The sequence below is a fragment of the Sciurus vulgaris genome (genome assembly GCF_902686455.1).
Source record: "Sciurus vulgaris genome assembly, chromosome: 13".
In the NCBI taxonomy this organism is placed as follows: Eukaryota; Metazoa; Chordata; class Mammalia; order Rodentia; family Sciuridae; genus Sciurus; species Sciurus vulgaris.
In genome coordinates, this window is record NC_136474.1 from 85659455 (window position 1) to 85666645 (window position 7191).

A 7191-nucleotide genomic window follows, 5' to 3' on the forward strand; every position below is an offset into this window, starting at 1 on the left:
GATGAATCATATATCCTAACCTCTCAGTTTGACCTTTCTAATTGGCATTTATTTGTGATACTTTGCTTTTGTAGCCATTATCCTTAGTCTCTTTTTTCCCTGTTCTAGAGCATAAGTTAGAATATTTAAAAAGTTAAGATTTTTACCCAAAACAAACCAATAAGAGACAGTTCCTTTACATGCATTTTGTATTATTATGATGCTTAGATCTTTTTTCTTTCTTTTTTTTTCTTTCTTTCTTTTTTTTTCTTTCTTTTTTTTTTTTTTTTTTTTTTTTTTTTTTTTTTTTTTTGGTACCAGGGATTGAACTTGGAATCACCAGCCTACTGAGCCACATCCCCAGCCCTATTATGCATCTTAGAGACAGGTTTTCACTGAGTTGCTTAGCCACCCAAGCCACTGGGAAATCAGGAGTGTGCCACCATGCCTGGCTTACTGCTTAGATCTTAAACTTATTTTACTCTTTTACACCTTTAAAGTAGACTGGGGAAAAATGATTCCACTCCAAAGTGTTTAATCATTTTTTCTTATCATGTGTTTATGAAAAAATCAGTTTTATTCCTAAAATGAAATTTTTAAAAAACTCATTATGCTAAGTGAAATAAACCAATCATAAAAGGACAATATAATGCCACTTACATGAGGAAACTAAAGTAGTGATTTTTGCAAAGATAAAAAGTAGAATGGAGGTTGTTGCCAGGGGCCGATGGGAGAGGGGAATGGGGTGTAGTTTAATGGGTACAGAGTTCCGGATGCATAAGACCAAAAAGAGCTCTGGAGACCAGCTGAACCACAACGCGAGCGCACTTAACACCCTGAACTGAAGGGGACGCTCCCACTTACAGGGCACAGACATTCCCTCTGGGAAGCTGCGGTACGGCACGATGGTACAATGATGTGAATGTCCCTAAGGCCATGTAATTATACACCAAACAGTTAAAAATGGTAAATTTCATGTTGTGTGTGTTTTACCACAATTAAAAAAATATATATTTTAGGGGCCGGGGCTGTGGCTCATGGCAGAGCGCTCACCTAGCATGTGTGAGGCACTGGGTTCGATCCTTAGCATTGTGTACAAAAATAAGCAAATAAAATAAAGGTCTGCTGTCCATCTACAACTACAAAAATAAAGTAAAAAATAAACACAATCCCTAACTACTTGAAAAACATTTTAAGAAAATATCGTATAGCAAGGAAGTTTCCTTCAAACTCAGACCTCTTTCTGAGGCTGTCTTCCCATCTGGCATGTCAACTCCTTGAAGCTTAGGAAATGTGCAAGAATAAACAAGCACATTTTCTGGTGGAAAAGACAAGACAAAACTAGAAAGAGGTGAAGGTGTGGGAAATAGGGATTGGCACTTTTATAAACTTAGCCTGTGCCAGGGGTCCCAAACTTTGGCATGCATCAGAATCTCTTAGAGGGCTGTCGAAACATGGGCTCGGTTTTCCTTTCTAACAAGTTCTCATTGAATGCTGACGTTGCTGATTTGGGTATCTCACTTTGAGAGCCACTGGCCTATCTAAATCCTTTTAAAGTATCAGAACCTTACCCAAAGGGTTCTCAAAGTTTAATAAATTGTAGTAAGGGGTTCTCAAATTGTTGCCATTCCAGATTCCTAAGCCCTATACAAATTTGTATAGTTTCCCCAGCAGATTCTGACACAGTTGGTTCTCATTCCACAGGCTAATAAGTGCCACCCTAAGTGTGCATTAATTAGCTCAAGGGTTCTCAAAGTATGGTGTGTGGGGTCACCCCCAGCAGCAGTAGCAGCACCAGCACCAGTACCAGGGTACTAATTATAAAACTAAATTCCCAGGCCCCACCCAGCCCTCCTGAATCAGATCCTCTGGAGGTGGGGCCCAGCAATCCTGGTTTTAACAAGCCCTCTGTGTGGCTCTGATTCACATTAAAGTTTGAGAACCACTGAGCTAGGTCTTTTGACAACTCTTTTCAGTGATATGCTGGTGTCTAAATGGAGCTTTTGGACAATTGCCTATGCATTTGCACTATGTTTGTGACCAGTTACTGGAGAAAGGGACTCTTCATTCTCTTTCTGTTGTCCTAGAAATGTGGTTTATTGCTGGGGATGGAAAAGTTAATGAAGAAAATTAGAAGTACTCTGGTATGCTATCAATTATGCTAGGCATAATTGTCATGGTAGCACAGTGGATAGAAATTTCAAAGAGGCAAATTTGGGGAATAATGTTAATAATGTTAATAGCTCTGGCCATGGAAAGAGTTCCCCCCACACGCATACTCATACACTTTTTTTTTTAAATTGGTGCATTATAGTTGTACATAATGATGGGATTTGTTGTTACATATTCATACATGCACACAATATAACAATATCAATTGGCCAATGTCACTCCCTAGTATTTCCCCTCTCTCCCCTGCCCCTTTCCTCCTAGTCCCTAAAGGGTTTTCCTGAAATGTGGTGAGTGCACTCTTGTTAAGATGTTCCATCTGCCTGTCCCAAGGGAATCACAAAGGACCTAGAGGGAGTCAAAGGTTTCCAGGTGCTTGATGGAACCATGTCTGTCTCAGAATCACCCGGGATTGTTAAAAGTCAAGACCTGACATCACATTGTTCTTAGGTGATTTTGAAGTCCCAGATCTGAGAATTGCTAAGCCAGATAGATTTGATGTTCTTTCCAAATTCAAGGACTGTAAAAAAGAGAATGGAAAGTTAGTTCCTAAGATTTGGGAAATGAGCAAAGATTCAAGAATTTTCTCCTTTAGACAAGAGGTTTAAACTAAAAGGTAATGTGGATAACGGGGTCTCCACCTTTACTGAGGGCACCCTTAAGAAATGTGTTCAGACTGTAGCAGAAAGGATTTGCAGTAAAGGAAGGAAACTGTATTGGAAATATGGATTATTAAACACTGGACCGAGCTAAAATAGTTGACTCCAGAAGATTCTTTGCTAGAGATTTTAAAAAGCAGGATGACTCGTCATCTCCTTGAAATGATGCTCAGAAATCATTTCAACACCCTTCCAGCAACTATTCGGATGTCCAGGCTTCCACAACAGCATATTAAACTAATATAGACTCTGGGTCCCTCAAGCTTATAAAAGAGCAACGATGGAAGCTTCCTCTATTAGCAGACTGCTAATAAAACAGAATCAGCAAGTGGTGGATAGATAAAACTTAACACACTATTAAGGCCTTGGTTGGAAGAGGAGGAAAGCTCAGTTTCTTGCTTACCTGTCACTTCATCCTACAGGTGGGTGACCTAAGAGGCACCAGCTTTTGTCTGAGCAATCTTCCTGCGGAGGCCAAGTCTCCAATAAAGAAAAATCAGAAAGAAACTCCTGCCTGACGTTATCGTCCTGTGGTTCTGATTTGGAGTTATGGTTGGAGTTAGACATCAAGGCAAAAGCTGCTGAAAGGGAAGATCTTGAAGTGAACAGGCAGCAGGAAGGAAGCCTCTGAACAAATACAGATATGAATAGCAGCATAGAGAAGAGGCCTCCGCCCTGGGTATGAAGGAGGAGCTGGCAATCAGTCAGGGCAGGGGTGGCCGAGCCCAGAATGAACTCGGCCAGGACCAGACTTCAGAAAAGGTAGTCCCAGGGAGACCCGAGTACTTTTGCAGATTGAGGTAATTTCATGAGATGGTGACTGAGTACAGGGGCTGCCACCTGGTCAGTGCTCAATAAATGTTAGCTTTTTACCGTTTGGGAACAGAAATGCCTGACTAGGTTCTTGGACTGACTAAAGCTCGCTTCCCAAATGCATGGTGAGACCTGGCACCAACATCTAACAAAGCTTCCTGCATTCCTTAGTGTCTTGGTCCATTTTCTGCTATAACAGAACACCTGAGGTTTGGCAATTTATAAAGGAAAGAAATTTAATTTGGCTTAGGATTCTAGAGGCTGGAAAGTCCAAGATGAGGTGACTACATCTGGTGAGGGGCTCGTGATGCTTCATAATGCGGTAGAAGTCAGCAGGGCGAACAAGAGCGTGAAGAAGAGGGAAATGTGAGGAGAAGCCTTGCTCTGTAGCAACCTGATCTCCAGGTAACGACTCCTGTCCCTGGAGAACCAGGACCCACTCCCTCGAGGAGATCACTAATCCCCCTTCATGACCTAGTCACCCCTGAAAGGTCCCATTTCCCACCACAGCCACCGCGGCACTGGGATTGCAACATGAGTTTTAGAGGGGACAAACCATAGCACTTGGTCAAACAGGAGAAATAAGGACAATGCTGTGTCACACAGGGGCATTCAGTTGCCAATGTCTTGGGAAAAAGTGCCCTTCACCTTGAGGACATCCCGTGTCCTTGCTTTGGGAAGTGACTGTCAGGGTGGAAGGTACTTAAAGTTGCATGTTCTTTGCAGCTTTCAGTTAGTCCTTGATTTTTTTTTTTTTTTTTTTTTTTTTTCCGTGAAACCCCAGGGTCTGGACACCACTCTGCAGGTCGTATAGAAGTATAAAGGGGGTGGGGGGCAGTGATCCTGCCCGATGCTCAGAGGCCAGGCACGGGCAGCGGTGGCCTCTGCTTCTTGGCCTCCAGTGGCTTCTCATGTTCTTCCTTTTCATATTTTTGATGCTGAGCCAACTCCTCCTCCCTTTGCCGGGTTTCTCACCTCGTTCTCTCTCTGGTACTTGTGCCCCTTAGGCGATGTGTTCCCCCCCCCCCCCCCCCCCCCCCCCCGTCACTCTCTCCTTCTGGGGTCCCAGTTCTCCTGCTCCTCACATATTTCATTTCTCCTCCTGGTTTTGTTCCAGATCTCTGTTTTTGCAGCCTCAGGCACCACGTCCCCAGGCATTCCCACTTACTCAGCAGACAACGGTGGAGGACACACAGGGTGGAATGGACACCGTCTGCCCCTTCAGGCGAGGCCTGGGCTGAGAACAGAATGACCAACATGTCCTCAGGACTGGGCTCCTTGTCTCTACGTGAGTGACAAGTCACTCACGAGATGTTCCCATTTGGCACTGGGGGGACATTCCTGAAGTGGCAGCATTTATTCCCCAGAGAGAGCCAGCGGGGCCACTTGTCCCAGCAAAACTGGGACTTCCCTGGTTTTGTCACTGAAAGCCCCATGTCCTGGCATCCTTGCTAGGAAGTGCCTGGCAAACAGGGTCAATTGGTCTCTCCATGGCCAGGGTGACCAGCTTTTACAGAACTCTTAGTCAAAGATGAGTCACAGGCCCTTTCCACAGACCAGATCCTAGAACTCAGGAGGACCAGGATAATTCCTCCTAACCACAAAAACTGTAAGAATTTATGGTTAAGACTTCAATTAGAACCAGTCAGCATGGACCAAGGTGACCTAGAGTTGTCATGGTAGTGGGGTCTTGAAAGTCTAATGTCATCCTGCTGTCAGTCGAAAGTCAAGAGGTTGACCTGGGTGGGGCTCTCTGGAAACTTCTCAGAGACCCCCCAGTAAAACTGGAGTACAGGACCAGGCACAGTGGCACATGCCTGTAATCCCAGCAGCTTGGGAGGCTGAGGCAGGAGGATGGTGAGTTCAAAGCCAGCTTCAGCAGTGGTGAGGCACTAAGCAACTCAGTGAGACCCTGTCTCTAAATAAAATACAAAATAAAGCTGGAGATGTGGCTCAGTGGTCAAGTGCCCCTGAGTTCAATCCCTGGTTAAAAAAAAAAAAAAAAAAAAACCTGGAATACAGGAGAGGCACATTGTCCATCTCCTCTCCAAGAGGACCCCTTCTCTCCCTTGAGTGTCTCCTTTCCCTTTTCCTATTCTTTTAATAAATTCATTTCTGTTACTCCAAGAAAAAAAAATTAGTCAAGGTAGACCTAAATTCAGAGAATGGATGCCACCCAGAGAGATGAAAGAAGCCAGGATCACTGGCCGCAGCTGTCTTGGTAAGAACCTCCACACGTCTACTGAGTGTGCACGACCTTCTAGCTGGGATCCACCTCCACCCTAGATCAGAGGAAATGGGTGTGAGAGGAGCCCAAATTTACTCACAAAGCCGAATTTCCTGACAGTAAGTATTCTTAGACACAAGAATGAGTTTCTAAGACAGATTAGGCATTGTCCTCAGAGGTCTTCAGCACAGAAAATTCCTGAGGGCTTTAAGAGTTTGGGCGTGACTCAAGAACCCAGAGGATGGACAAAAGGCGTTTCCAAGATTCCTTCCAAGCCGGGATTGGTGGCCATCTCCCCATCTACTGTGGATCAGATCATTTATCCTCTCCTCTTGTGCGTGTAGTTAAAGCTTCTGAGGACTGGGTGGCTGGGGTGGGGGAGCTTACCAGGATCCTGATCTCTTGGGAAACCAGTCACGCTTCTCCAGAGCGTGATGGGGAGGAGAGATTAGAACGTTGCTTTGTTTTTCCCTAAGGAGTGCTTATATTTAGAAAATGTTGTTTGTCGCTCAATTTAATGACAGCAATGCTGGAAATTTTAAGCGGGGAGAAAAATTTCCTACATCCGACTGTTGGGACTGAGGAAGAGACCCAACCTCTTTTCCCATCCAATGCCCTGAGACTCCCCAGGACATCATAATGTTTACCCTGGCCATTCAGCTTTACCCGTGTAGGAGTCTTACCTTATGGCCATTGGACTTTATTGAGGAATTAAAGTAAAAGGCAGAGCAAACTTTTTTTAAAAATTTTAGTTAATTAAGTTATTTCTCATTTTAAAAATGAGCTTATTTTCCCTCGTGGAATTGTCTTACATTCTGGGAAATGAAGCTAAGACAACTGAATTATGGTTAAAAGGGTGGGCGTTGGGGTTGGTGGGGTGTTCCTGTTTAGGGATTTCCCCCTTCTGTAAGTAGGTCCATTGGAAATTGAGCAGCGCCTCTTTCCACTTCGCACATCCGGTGTCATACTTATCCGCCCCCAGGATGGAGACCACTGGCGCAGACCTTTGCCTGATCAATGAGCTGTTTGGCTAATCTCCCGACCGTCCCACTCAGATTGCCCTGGGCTCTATCCTCATGAGTTCAGTGGTTCCCTGGCCTAACCCTGGTGCTGCCCTCACCCAAGTCCACTGCTATAGTCTCCACATGGGTTGCTCTACATGTTCACAAGCCAGATAGGACAGGGGCCAGGAAAAGTCCTTAACTTAAAGGACAACACCTAGATTCTTCTATGAACAGCTTTTTCAGATATATACATGAAATATATATTTTTATATAGGTAAATATATATGTTAATATATAATTACATGAAATATATGCATTTTTCAGATATGAAAAATTATCT

General features: G+C 44.1%; 1 long non-coding RNA gene across 1 annotated transcript; it reads right to left on the bottom strand.

The window, feature by feature from the left end:
* Positions 1-2380: 2380 nt before the first annotated feature.
* On the bottom strand, positions 2381-4581 carry LOC306643080. The gene is made up of 2 exons (XR_013758817.1): positions 3211-4581; positions 2381-2668 (listed from the first exon to the last, which is right to left on the bottom strand). It is a non-coding gene; the product is annotated as an uncharacterized lncRNA (long non-coding RNA).
* Between the last annotated feature and the right edge of the window lie 2610 nt (positions 4582-7191).